Source organism: Vulpes vulpes, chromosome 8, assembly GCF_048418805.1.
Source record: "Vulpes vulpes isolate BD-2025 chromosome 8, VulVul3, whole genome shotgun sequence".
Taxonomy (NCBI): domain Eukaryota; kingdom Metazoa; phylum Chordata; class Mammalia; order Carnivora; family Canidae; genus Vulpes; species Vulpes vulpes.
In genome coordinates, this window is record NC_132787.1 from 88,783,526 (window position 1) to 88,794,880 (window position 11,355).

The window sequence follows — 11,355 nt, forward strand, 5'->3', positions numbered from 1 at the left end:
GGTCTTGAAAGATGAATGGGCAGAAACCAGGGCAGAAATTTAAAAGAAGAGCATGTTAAAGGAACTATAGGCTGGAACTTGGGCACATCAAGGCACAGTGTAGGTGGTAAGGCTGTAACTTTTCTTTTAGAACTACACTTGGGAGTATTTTATATACTTGATCAAAGACCAAACCACTTAGGTCACCTGGGTGGCTCAGTGGTTGAGCATCTGCCTTTGGCTCAGGTCATGAATCCAGGGGCCTGGGATGGAGTCCCACATTAGGCTCCCCATGGGGAGCCTGCTTCTCGATCTGCCTGTATCTCTGCCTCTCTCTGCATCTCTCATGAATAAATAAAATCTTTAAAAAACAAAGACCAAACCACTTAACTCCATAAGCACTGGAACCCCCTGATTTTTTAAAAGGAGAGTTTCCTGATTCAAACTGTGTTTTAAGAAGATTAATCTGATGACAATCACACTTTGGAATTCAGTCATGTTTTTATATTCCTTTTTTTTTTTTTTTTTTTTTAGATTTTATTTATTCACAAGAGACAACAAGAGACAGAGAGAGAGAGAGAGAGAGAGAGGCAGAGACACAGGCAGAGGGAGAAGCAGGCTCCATGCACGGAGCCCGACATGGGACTCAATCCCAGGTCTCCAGGACCACGCCATGGGCCGAAGGCAGCGCTAAACTGCTGAGCCACCCGGATTGCTCATATTCCTAATTCTCCAACAATCATACTTTGGAACTCAGTCATGTTTTTTATATTCCTAATCCCTATATTAAGTGGCTATCTTTCTGAGCTGGTCAAGAGGATGCCACCTTTAAAAACCTCCCTTTCAAAGAGCAGAGTTTCTCACCCAAAAATGTTTTTTGAAAGTGACCCTGAGACCACCTGTCATTTCTGTGTAGGCTGTTGAGATCCTTAAAGAACTGTATATTGCACAACTGTCACCTGCCACAGGAGCTAGATTAGTGTCTTACACATATTTAATAATTAAATCTTAGATTCAAGGTAGAAAGATGATTCATTCAACAAGATATAATAAATTCATTTTACATGCTAAATACTTCAAGCCCAGAGAAGCTACAATATTACCTGATCACTGTACTGAACATTCTTTGTACTTTGTGTCTCCATTGCATTTTTCCCTAGTCCCATTTCCTTTTCTTCAAGAAAAACTCAACAGGGATGCCTGGGTGCCTCAGTGGGTGGTTGAGTGTATGCCTTCAGCTCAGGGAGTGATCCTGGTCCAGGGATTGAGTCCCGCATAGGGCCCCCTGCAAGGAACCTGCTTTTCCTTCTGCCTATGTCTCTGCCTCTCTGTATCTCTAATGAAAAAAATCAATAAAATCTTTTAAAAAGAAAAACTAAACATTCTACCTTTTGCCCCACTTAGGAAAACTTCACACCTCTAAAAACTTTGATAAAGTTTTAGGATCCTTACTGAAAGCGATCTGGATCTAACGATCTAAGACACCTAGGATCCTGATCAAACTCAGTCAAACTAGAATCAAATAAATCAAAGTTTTATACAGGAATCCTACCTGCCTCTATACCTCAAATCAGCTCTGAAAAAAAGCAACTTGTAACATGGCTCTAATATATATGACTTTTTAAGGCTTCCCAGCCCATGCCCTAACACAGAATGGTGGTGAGTGTAGATGCCCACTAACTTCTTCAAAGTGGTTCAGGGCTAGTAGGCCTCACTAAGGAACCTCACTGAAATCAAGAGAAAGTCTCAATTTTATTTGGAATATGGTTCAAGGGGAGCATCTTTGAGCTACTCAACTAAGAGGATATCTAAGCTGTATCCACACATGTTCAAATCATGAGGCCCTTCCATTCAATTTCATATCATATCTTGCCAGGAGTCTTTATGTTCATTAGATTCCAGGAAAAAGTGCTATAACCAAAATAAGCATTTAAATCATATCTCTAAGTATCCATTAAAAATAGAAAAAAATTTAAAATAGAATTACAATATGACCTAGTGATTCCACTACTAGGTATTTACTCAAAGAAAATGAAAACATCAATTCAAAAAGCTATATGCACCCTATGTTTATTGCAACATTATGTACAATAGCCAAGATATGGTAGCAACCCGAGCAACTCATCCATAGATGAATGGATGAGGAAGATGTGGGATGTGTTTGGGGGTGGGGGAGGGGAAATATTACTCAGTCATTGTTGCCCTTTGCAACAATATGGACGGGCCTAGAGGGTATAATGCTAAGTGAAATAAGTCAGACAGAGAAAGACAAATGTCATATGATTTCACTCATATGTGGAATTTAAGAAACAAAAAGAAGGAAGGGAGGAAGAAAGGATGGACGGACTCTTAAAAACAGGGAACACTAGTGGTTGTTAAAGGGGACGTGAGTGGGGGGTGAGTGAAAGGGATAAAGAATATTAAGAATACACTTATCGTGATGAGCACTGAGTAATACAGCGATTGTTAAGTCATTTTACTGCATACCTGAAACTGATACAACACTGTGTTAATTATACCTCAAAAAAAGATAAGAAAAAAATCTGAAAATGTCACATCTCCAGTTACCCCATTTATGTGTTACGTACACACATCTATTCAATCACTAAACAGGTATTTACAGTATTTGATGCTTAGTTGGCTCTGAACCCTAGAAAGATTATAAAAGACACCTGCCCTCAAGAAATTCATTAAGTCACTCAACAAATACTAACTCCTAGGCTAGGTATAGCAATGGTATGCCCTTGTCCTCACATGGATTAGGGCCTAGTATAGGACTCCTATAAGAAAACTGTAATTACTGTATAGTTGTAACAAGTACTAGGTTCAAGAAGCCCAGTGAAAGCTTCCTGAAGGACTAAGAGTTTATATCTGCACTGTCCAAGCAGGTAGCTACCAGCCACATGTGGCTATTTACATTAAGTACATCAAGTACCCAAAAGCCACACATGGCTAGTGGCTACCCTGCTGAAACAGTGCAGAAATACTTCCCTCCTTGCAGAAAGTTCTACTGAATATCACTGAAAGAAAACAGTGCTGTTCAAACTCCGGAAGAGAAAATAAACAAGAAACAAAGGTTAACAAACAAAGCAAGCCAACAGCAGCACAGTTAATTATACATAATTAACATGGGAACCACAAGCCTACAAGTCACCAGATATTTGTAGGTTTAAACAGAGAGTTGATTCTATAACATAAAGATCACTAGTGCATGTTTCAATTATAGAGTCCTTAGAAACAATGAAAGACACCATATAAATATCACTTTTTTAAAAGGCCTGCTAGTGAAAACTGTATCCGGTAAATCTGAAATATTCGAAATAAATACTACAAATAATATACCACTTGCTAAATCTTCTATAAAATTGAGATAGAAATATGCCTTCCACATCAAGATCTAATCTTACAGCACACGTAGTCCATTATCAAACGAAAGTATCAACAATGCACATCAACGTTAGCAAAATAAGATAGAACCGGGAGGGTTCCCCATAATAAAAATGTAGAAAGCTAGACTTCTACCATTTACAGCTCTCTGCTTTCTATCCATAGTTGCTCCACGTCCCACACCACCTGACCTTCCGCCATTTAGACGAACTTGCTTTAAATTTTGCAGAAGGCTCATAAGTGACAAGCGCCAGTGTGAAAATGAAGTACAAGTAATTGGGGGATGTTTCTTTATTGAAATATTTCAAGGGCACCGATTGATACTATGATGTTGCTACAAACTGATAAAGCGCAGCTTAGCTGGGAACACAGAGTAAGTTAGTAACCCATGAGAATATCATCCTCTGCTACATATCAAAACATTGTCTCCGAGTTTAAATCCAAACTGCCTCTCTAGTCTCTGGGTGAATGAACGAGCTGACATCTAAAACAAAGCTGACGTTATGAACCCATCAATCTAATCTACAAGGATGAGGGTCTAAAACCACGTGTGTTTAGGGCAGGTCTCGGCGCCAAGTGCCCCCCCCCCCCCCCCGCCGCCCCCAACTTCCCTTCCCAATTCCCACGATCTGGAATTAAGGAATCTCGGACTACGGCAAATGCCTGGAAGCAAAGTCATCTGGTTCAGCGTCGCGTTCCCCCTGGCACGTTAAGAAACCCAAAAGGTCTCAAACAATTTCGGAAGCAAGGGGGAGGCACGAGGGGTGTGCGGAGGCTCGCCCCGGGACGAGCAAGGGCGGCGCAGCGCGCGCAGCGCAGGGGCGCGTGGGGCACCCCCCCAGGTGCCAGGGCGGCCCAGAGGTGGCACCCCCCACCAGGTGCCAGGGCGGCCGCGGGTCGCACCCCCCAGGTGCCAGGGGGCCGCGGGTCGCACCCCCCCCCAGGTGCCAGGGCGGCCGCGGGTCGCACCCCCCCCAGGTGCCAGGGCGGCCGCGGGTCGCACCCCCCCAGGTGCCAGGGGGCCGCGGGTCGCACCCCCCCCAGGTGCCAGGGGGCCGCGGGTCGCACCCCCCCCAGGTGCCAGGGCGGCCGCGGGTCGCACCCCCCCCAGGTGCCAGGGGGCCGCGGGGTGGCACCCCCCCCAGGTGCCGGGCAGAGCGGGGGCCGCAGCCCCGACGCCGCGCCGCACCTGCTTCCTCCGAAAGTTAAGCCGCCCGCGAGCGGCGGAGGGGGCAGCCCAGGTCCCCGAGGGTGGGCCGCGCCGCCCCAGGGAGGCCTGCGGGAGCCCGCGGCACCGGCCTCCGCGCGCAGCCAGCCCCCCTCGGCGCCCGCGCCCCTCCCCCGCGCCCGGCCGGCCCGAGCCCCCGCGCGCTCCCGCCGCACCTGCTCCCCGGTCCTGTCGGGACGGCCGGCGGCGGGCGCAGAGGCGCGGAGGCCAGGGAGAGGCGCGCTGCCCCGCGCCGCGACCGTGTCCAGCGGCCGCCGAGCTCCCGCCGAGCTCCCGCCGAGCTCCCGCCGCGCCGCTCCTCCGCCCCGCCCGGCCCCTCCCGCCGGCCGCCTCCGCGCGCGCCGAGCCGGGCCCCACGCGGGGTCGGCGCGCGCGCAGTGCAGGAGCCCGGCCGCGCGCAAGCCTCGGCCCCAGCCCCGCGCACGCGCCGGGACGGTCGGCACTCGCGCGCCTCCCGCCTGCGCCCCCGGGCCCACGCAAGGTGGGGCCTCCAGATCAGGATGGTCTAGGGGCCAAGCTTGCGTGGAGGTAGTGACGCCCCGGTATTTCCCCCGCAGCTGGAGGGAGGCCCTGGGAGCAACCCCGCGGCGCCCGGGGCCGCGAGGAGGTTGGGGGCAGCAGCCCGGGGCGCGCTCTCGGCCTCCTCCAGGAGAGCCCCTGGCCAGGCCCTGCGGCTGCAGAGGCCCCGCGGACTTCCCCAGGGCGGGGCTGGCGTTTTACCTGCTCGGGCTTCCCTGGGTCTCACCCGGTGCTTGTCCCAGAGTAAGCTCATCGGCCAATGAACCTGTTTGGGGGTCTTAAACCATAAAATGCCTAGTCGATAGTATATACCCAGGCTGAATAATTCCACCCAAAGGTGTCAGTGTAGAGGCAGAAGAGGGGATTAAGTTGTCATCCCAGAACTTTATTTCCCCTACTGCTTTGTTCATTTTTCACCTTCTTCTCTCTTGGTCCCTGTCTCCATCCCCCAAGAGCCAGAAGGTGATGATGACGCTGTGACAACAGACATAAACGCTGACATCCTGGTTCTCTGTCATCTAAGTGAAGAGAAGGTGTTACTTGACACTTAATGAGTCCCCTTAATGAAGGAACTTAATGAGTCCATTGTTTCCTCCCGACTGAGGTTTAGAACAATGAATCACCAGTGTTCCACCGTAGCACTCTCTCTGAGGCCTTCTCCTTCTGGCTCTGATGTACAGATTACTACACTGTACTTCTGTGTTCACCAAGCACAGTGCCTGGCAATAGCAGATATTGAATGAATTAATGTCTGTGTCTCTGCAGGAGCAAAGGTAAGTGCCGGGGGCACACCAGAGCATCATTTCCTGTTAAAATCACTGATTCCAGGGACTACACAAGGCCCCCTTCCAGTTGCTTGGGTCTCCCTTACAACATCATTTCATCAAATGACTATAGTTGAATGCTCCCTGTAACCAGGAACTCGCTTCCTTTGAAAGCAGTCATTTTGTCGTCGATCATCCTTGTCGACAGGTCTTTCCTACCTTGAGCTAAATCCAGCTCTCTTCATCTCCTCCTTACTGAGTTTCTAACCTGGGGATCTCCAGATCATGTCTGGCTCCAAACCAAGGTATCCAGGACAAGCATTCTCTGTGTCTTAGACTGCTCCTTCTAAGACATGATCAAGATCCCACTCACCAGCATGTTAAAGGACTCTTTATGGATGCACCCCAGCTTGTCTAGAGTTCACAAATGAACAAGACTGTCTGTTGCATGCAGAGGATAGAAACTTTCACCTCTTTCTAGGTCCTGTGCTTTTTTTTTTTTTTTTTTTTTTTTTTTGGTCCTGTGCTTCTATTAGCATAGCTCAAAATATCAAAATAGTTGTTTGCAGCAGTCACATTACATTGTTCAATCAGGTGGGGCATACTGTCAACTGAAATCTGTAGGACTTTTGCAATATTTAAACACCATGACCATCCCACAGAGTCCCTGGTCAGCAGCCAGCTCCGCTGTCCCTGCAAGTTCAACATCTTCATGCACTCTTGGGGATGATAATGTGACACAGATGCTTCCTCTCTTTGGCAGTTCCACCTCCCTCTCCCTGCTCTCATCTTGCTATTCTTGTCTGGCCCCACCACCTCTTTAACTGGTTAGAAGAAGAAATGCAATCTGCCTTTGGTTGGCTTTCAGCAACTGTAAATGAGTCCTATTGTCAGTGAGCCACAAAAAACCCTAAAGTTCTGTATGTAATAGAAGATACTATTGGTGAAGTTTCCAGAGGTATACAGTTCACTTTTATTGCTGATTTAAATTATCCCTCTGAGATACCACCATTAGCAGGTGACAGGGTGTGGATAGGTGAGTTGTTTTTAACTGCTGTTAGAAGCAGCCAAGTTACTAGCTTTTTCTGCTACACCCAAATACAAAATAGTAGAGAGGTAATTTCCCAGGATACCAAGCCACTGGGCAGAGAGTCTCCTACTCACCTGGTTGCCTTTATCCAAAAAACTGAATTTACACCATAAACCATCATCAAGGTGGTTTATGGGGTAATGTTTCTGAGAATACCCCATGGGCTCACACGGGTATGAGCAGGTATTGCTCATTTAACAAGAGTTGGACCAGGCAGTGATATAGGACCAGAACCTGGAACTTGAACCATCTGTTGGGATGAGAAGGCACATGGGGATATGGTCCAGCTGGGCCTACTAAGACACAATTATATCTGAAGGCATGGCAATGTTCCTGGACGATGAAGCATAAACCACAGTCCCAGGAGGTGATCAGCATTGATGATCAGCACCAATGTGGATAAGGAGCATTACTGATTGACTACTACATGGCCCTTTACCTATGGGATTTTATTTGCATTCACTTTACAAAAGAAGAAGCAGACTCCAGGAGGTTGTGAACTTGCTCAATGTACCCTGGGGTGGGAAAAGATTCAAACCTAATTCTGCCTGATATAAAGTCCTGTATTGATCCCCTATTTTGTATTACCTGCACAGCATATCCTTTTGGGCATTCAGGACTCAGAAACGCTGTGTGAAACAGCATGGATCATTCAGAAATTCAGACCAACAGAAAGCATCAAAAAGGCCTCTCAGCAGCTAACAGGACCCAAGCCATGAGAAGAGTTGGAGACATAGGCAAAAAGAAGACCAAGTCACTGCACTTATGTGGACTGAAATATCAGGCAGGATACTGTATCATTCACAGGAGAAGAAAACAAGGACTCAGTTTCCAGAATCTGGTCATACACGGCATGAGGACCACAAAAGACATTCAGCTATCAGAACTGGGGTGTCAAATTGGAGCCCGACTAGCAGAAGTAGTTAAATGCAAAATATCAGAACACTGGGTAGAGCCCCTAAAATCTTTATATTTGCAGATGATATGATCATCAGCATAGAAAAGCTAACAAACTCAACTATTAGCAGTAATATGTGAGTTCACTAAGGTTGCCAAGTACAAGATCAATTGCTAAAAATAGTTTCCTCTACGTCAGCAGTAAGCAACCAGGAAATACAATAGACAATAAGATTCACAATGGCAATAAAACTCTAAAGCATAATATCCAGGAATTAACCTGACAGCTTGCAAGAACTTTATGGAGAAAATGTTAAAACTCTAAGGATATAAAAGAAGTTTGAATAAGTGAAGATATGCCATGGATAGGACGTCTTGAGGTAAAAATCCATTTAATTTCTAAATTCAGTGTTACATAAACCAAAATTCCAACAGGAACTCAGATTTTATGGAAGTTCAATAAATGTATAAAATATATAAGGAAAAAATAAAGTGTTTAATAGTTAATTAAGTCAGTTTTGAAAAGCAGCAAAAAGAGGAAAGAGGAAACCTGCTCTGCCAAATATTGTTAGTACCACATAGTGATAAAAAATAATGTGGTCCTAGTACAGGAACAAATAGAAGAGTGAAATAGAGAACCCAAAGGCAGACCCATGAGACCTCAACATATAAATGTAGTACCACACATCAATGAGAAAAACATACATTATTTAGAGAATGTTGGGGAAACTGGCTTAGTTATATGTGCACCATATGCAAAGGTAAACTCCGGTGAATTAAGAGCCTACATTTGAAACAAAGAAAAGAAAATGTAGGTGAATATCTTTATGAATATAGGGTAGAGATTTACTTCATAAAACAAGACTGCATGGGGTACCTCCATGGCTCAGTTGGTTAAGTGTCTGCCTCTGGCTCAGGTCTTGATCTCAGGGTCCTGGGATCAAGTCCTGTGTTGGGCTCCCTGCTCAGCAGGAAGTCTACTTCTCCCTCTCCCTCTGCTTGCTCTCTCTCTCTCTCTCTCTCTCTCTCAAATAAATAAATAAATCTATCTTTTAAAAAAAATACAAGACTGCAAAAGCCCAAACCTTAAAACAAAAGGCTGGGAGATTTGACTACATCACAATTAAGGCTTTTCTCCTGTGAAGAATACCATAGAAAAAGTTAACAGCAGCTGACAATTTGGAAGAAGATATATGATACATTCAAAAGCAGCTAGGGATTAACTCTGAAATATGTAATGGAACTTTTGCAAGTCAACAAAAAAGTCAGAAAATCCAATCTGAAAATGAGAAAAGGATAGAAATTGGCAGTTCACAGAGGAAGAGCTGGGATAGCAGACAAGCATAGGAGAGATGCCCAAACCCAGAGAGAATAGAAATGCAAACAGTATGGTACTACCTATAGCCGCTGGGATGCTGCTATATTGAAAAAAACCACTCTCAGGGTAGGGGATGGGCCAGTGCTAATTTTTAGTGTTTACCAACTTCCATAGTGCAAAAACTCTCACCCCTCCTGATTCCATGCTACCAGCATGAGGCCATTGAACAAGAAGTTCAGAAGAAATGTGTCCAGTCTGCTCTCATGAGCCAGTTCCAACAACCCCTGCTTCACCCATCAATCTGGCAAAAATTAGTAAAATAATCCCAAATATTGGCAAAAATATGGGGAAATGGGAATCCTCCTGCACCATTGATGGGAATTTAAACTGGTAAATACAGTCCATAGAGCAATCTGGCAGTATTTACAGAAAAAAAATAGTATCAGCATGCCTTATGACTCAGCAATCTAGAGATATGTATGCCTCAGAGAAACTGCAATCTTCTGGGTTTTTTTTTAAAGATTCATTTATTGGGGCACCGGGGTGACTCAGTGGTTGAACATCTGCCTTCGGCTCAGGTCATGATCCTGGGATCCTGGGATCGAGTCCTGCATCAGGCTCCCCACAGGGAACCCATTTCTCCCTCTGCCTATGTGTCTGTCTCTCATGAATAAATAAATAAAATCTTTTTTTAAAAAAAATTCATTTATTTATTTTAGAGAGAGAGCTCAAGCAGGAGGAGGGGTAGAGAGAGAGGGAGAAGCAGACTTCTTGCTGAACACAGAGCCCAACACAATGCAGGGCTCAATCTCACAACCCTGAGATCCTGACCTGAGTGGAAACCAAGAGTCGGACACTTAGCTGACTGAGCCACCCAGGTGCCCTGTTTGTAACCTTCTTCAGGTGACTTCCAGGAAGCCATTCTCTCATTTACTAGATGATCTCATCCAATCCATGGCTTTAAATGCCGTGTCTATTTTCATGATTCCAAAATTTCTATCTCTAGCCCTGAACGTCAGACATGTATCCAACTGCCTATTCCACATCTAATCTGTAGCGTATCATAAGCATCTCAAATATAGCATGTTTAGAATAGAACCCTTCCCCACAACCTTTCCGTGTCAGTAAATGACAGCTTGATTCTTCCGTTTGCTCACTGGAGTCATCTTCCTTCCCTTCATAGTTCTGGATTTCCCAAACCAAGTCCCATCCCCCATTTATTTATTTATTTATTTATTTATTTATTTATTTATTTTTTAAAGATTTGATTTATTTATTCATGAGAGACAGAGACAGAGAGAGAGAGAGAGGGAGAGATACAGGCAGAGAGAGAAGCAGGCTCCACGCAGGGAGCCCGATGTGGGACTTGATCCTGGGACTCCAGGATCACACCCTGGGCCGAAGGCAAGCGCTAAACTGCTGAGCCACCCAGAGATCCCCGAGACCAAACTTTCTATTATGTAACACAAAGGCTCTTGGCTCTTTATGATCTGTCTGCTGGCTTAGCCCTAAGCAGGGCCAGCACATGTCCTGGAAAGACCCCAAGAGCATACACCTTATTTAGGCTTTATTCAACTGCTGTTGTGGGGGAAGCAACCACAGACAAAATGTAAACAAGGCCTGGCCCCATTTTTTTTTTTAAAAAGCTCAGGGCATCATTTCTTTTTATTTATTTATATATTTTTAAGGATTTTTATTTATTATTTATCTGAGAGACAGCACGAGAGAGCACAAGCAGGGGAGCTGCAGAGGGACAGGGAGAAGCCAACTGTCTGCTAAGAGGGAACCCAATGTCAGGCTCCATCCCAGGACCCCAGAATCATGACCTGGACAGAAGGCAGATGCTTAACCCACTGAGATGCCAAGGTGTCCCTACCCCTGACATCATTTACTGATGAAGAAATTTATCAATACCACTAAAGTCCTTATAAATCAATAGTCACCAGAGACTCCAGGAAGTTCCTACTGCTGTGACCCAGGGTCACTTCCCTCTGACCCAGCTCTTTGTCTTTCTCAGAGCTTCAGGTGGGGACAAGCCTTATTATCTGAATCCATGTTCTCATTCCCAGTTGCATGTTTGAATGTCCTGAATATCTTTCACAAAATAAACCCTAGAGACTCCCTCATATATTCTAACTCAACTGGCCTAATGTAGAGTCTCTTGTTAATCTAA

The 11,355-nt window shown here is 45.6% G+C and overlaps 1 protein-coding gene across 4 annotated transcripts in view; it reads right to left on the minus strand.

Annotated features, from left to right (window-relative positions):
* The window catches only part of CLIP4 (CAP-Gly domain containing linker protein family member 4), a 63,180-nt gene extending 58,238 nt beyond the window's left edge, over window positions 1-4,942 (minus strand). For 2 of the 4 annotated variants that reach the window (XM_072767399.1, XM_072767397.1), the window contains exon 1: window positions 4,750-4,942. The gene's annotated coding sequence lies outside the window, so the exon portion shown is untranslated. Of the gene's footprint in view, window positions 1-4,555; window positions 4,680-4,749 lie in introns of those variants that run through there. The other 2 variants (XM_072767398.1, XM_072767401.1) reach the window with 2 other exon arrangements.
* Between the last annotated feature and the right edge of the window lie 6,413 nt (window positions 4,943-11,355).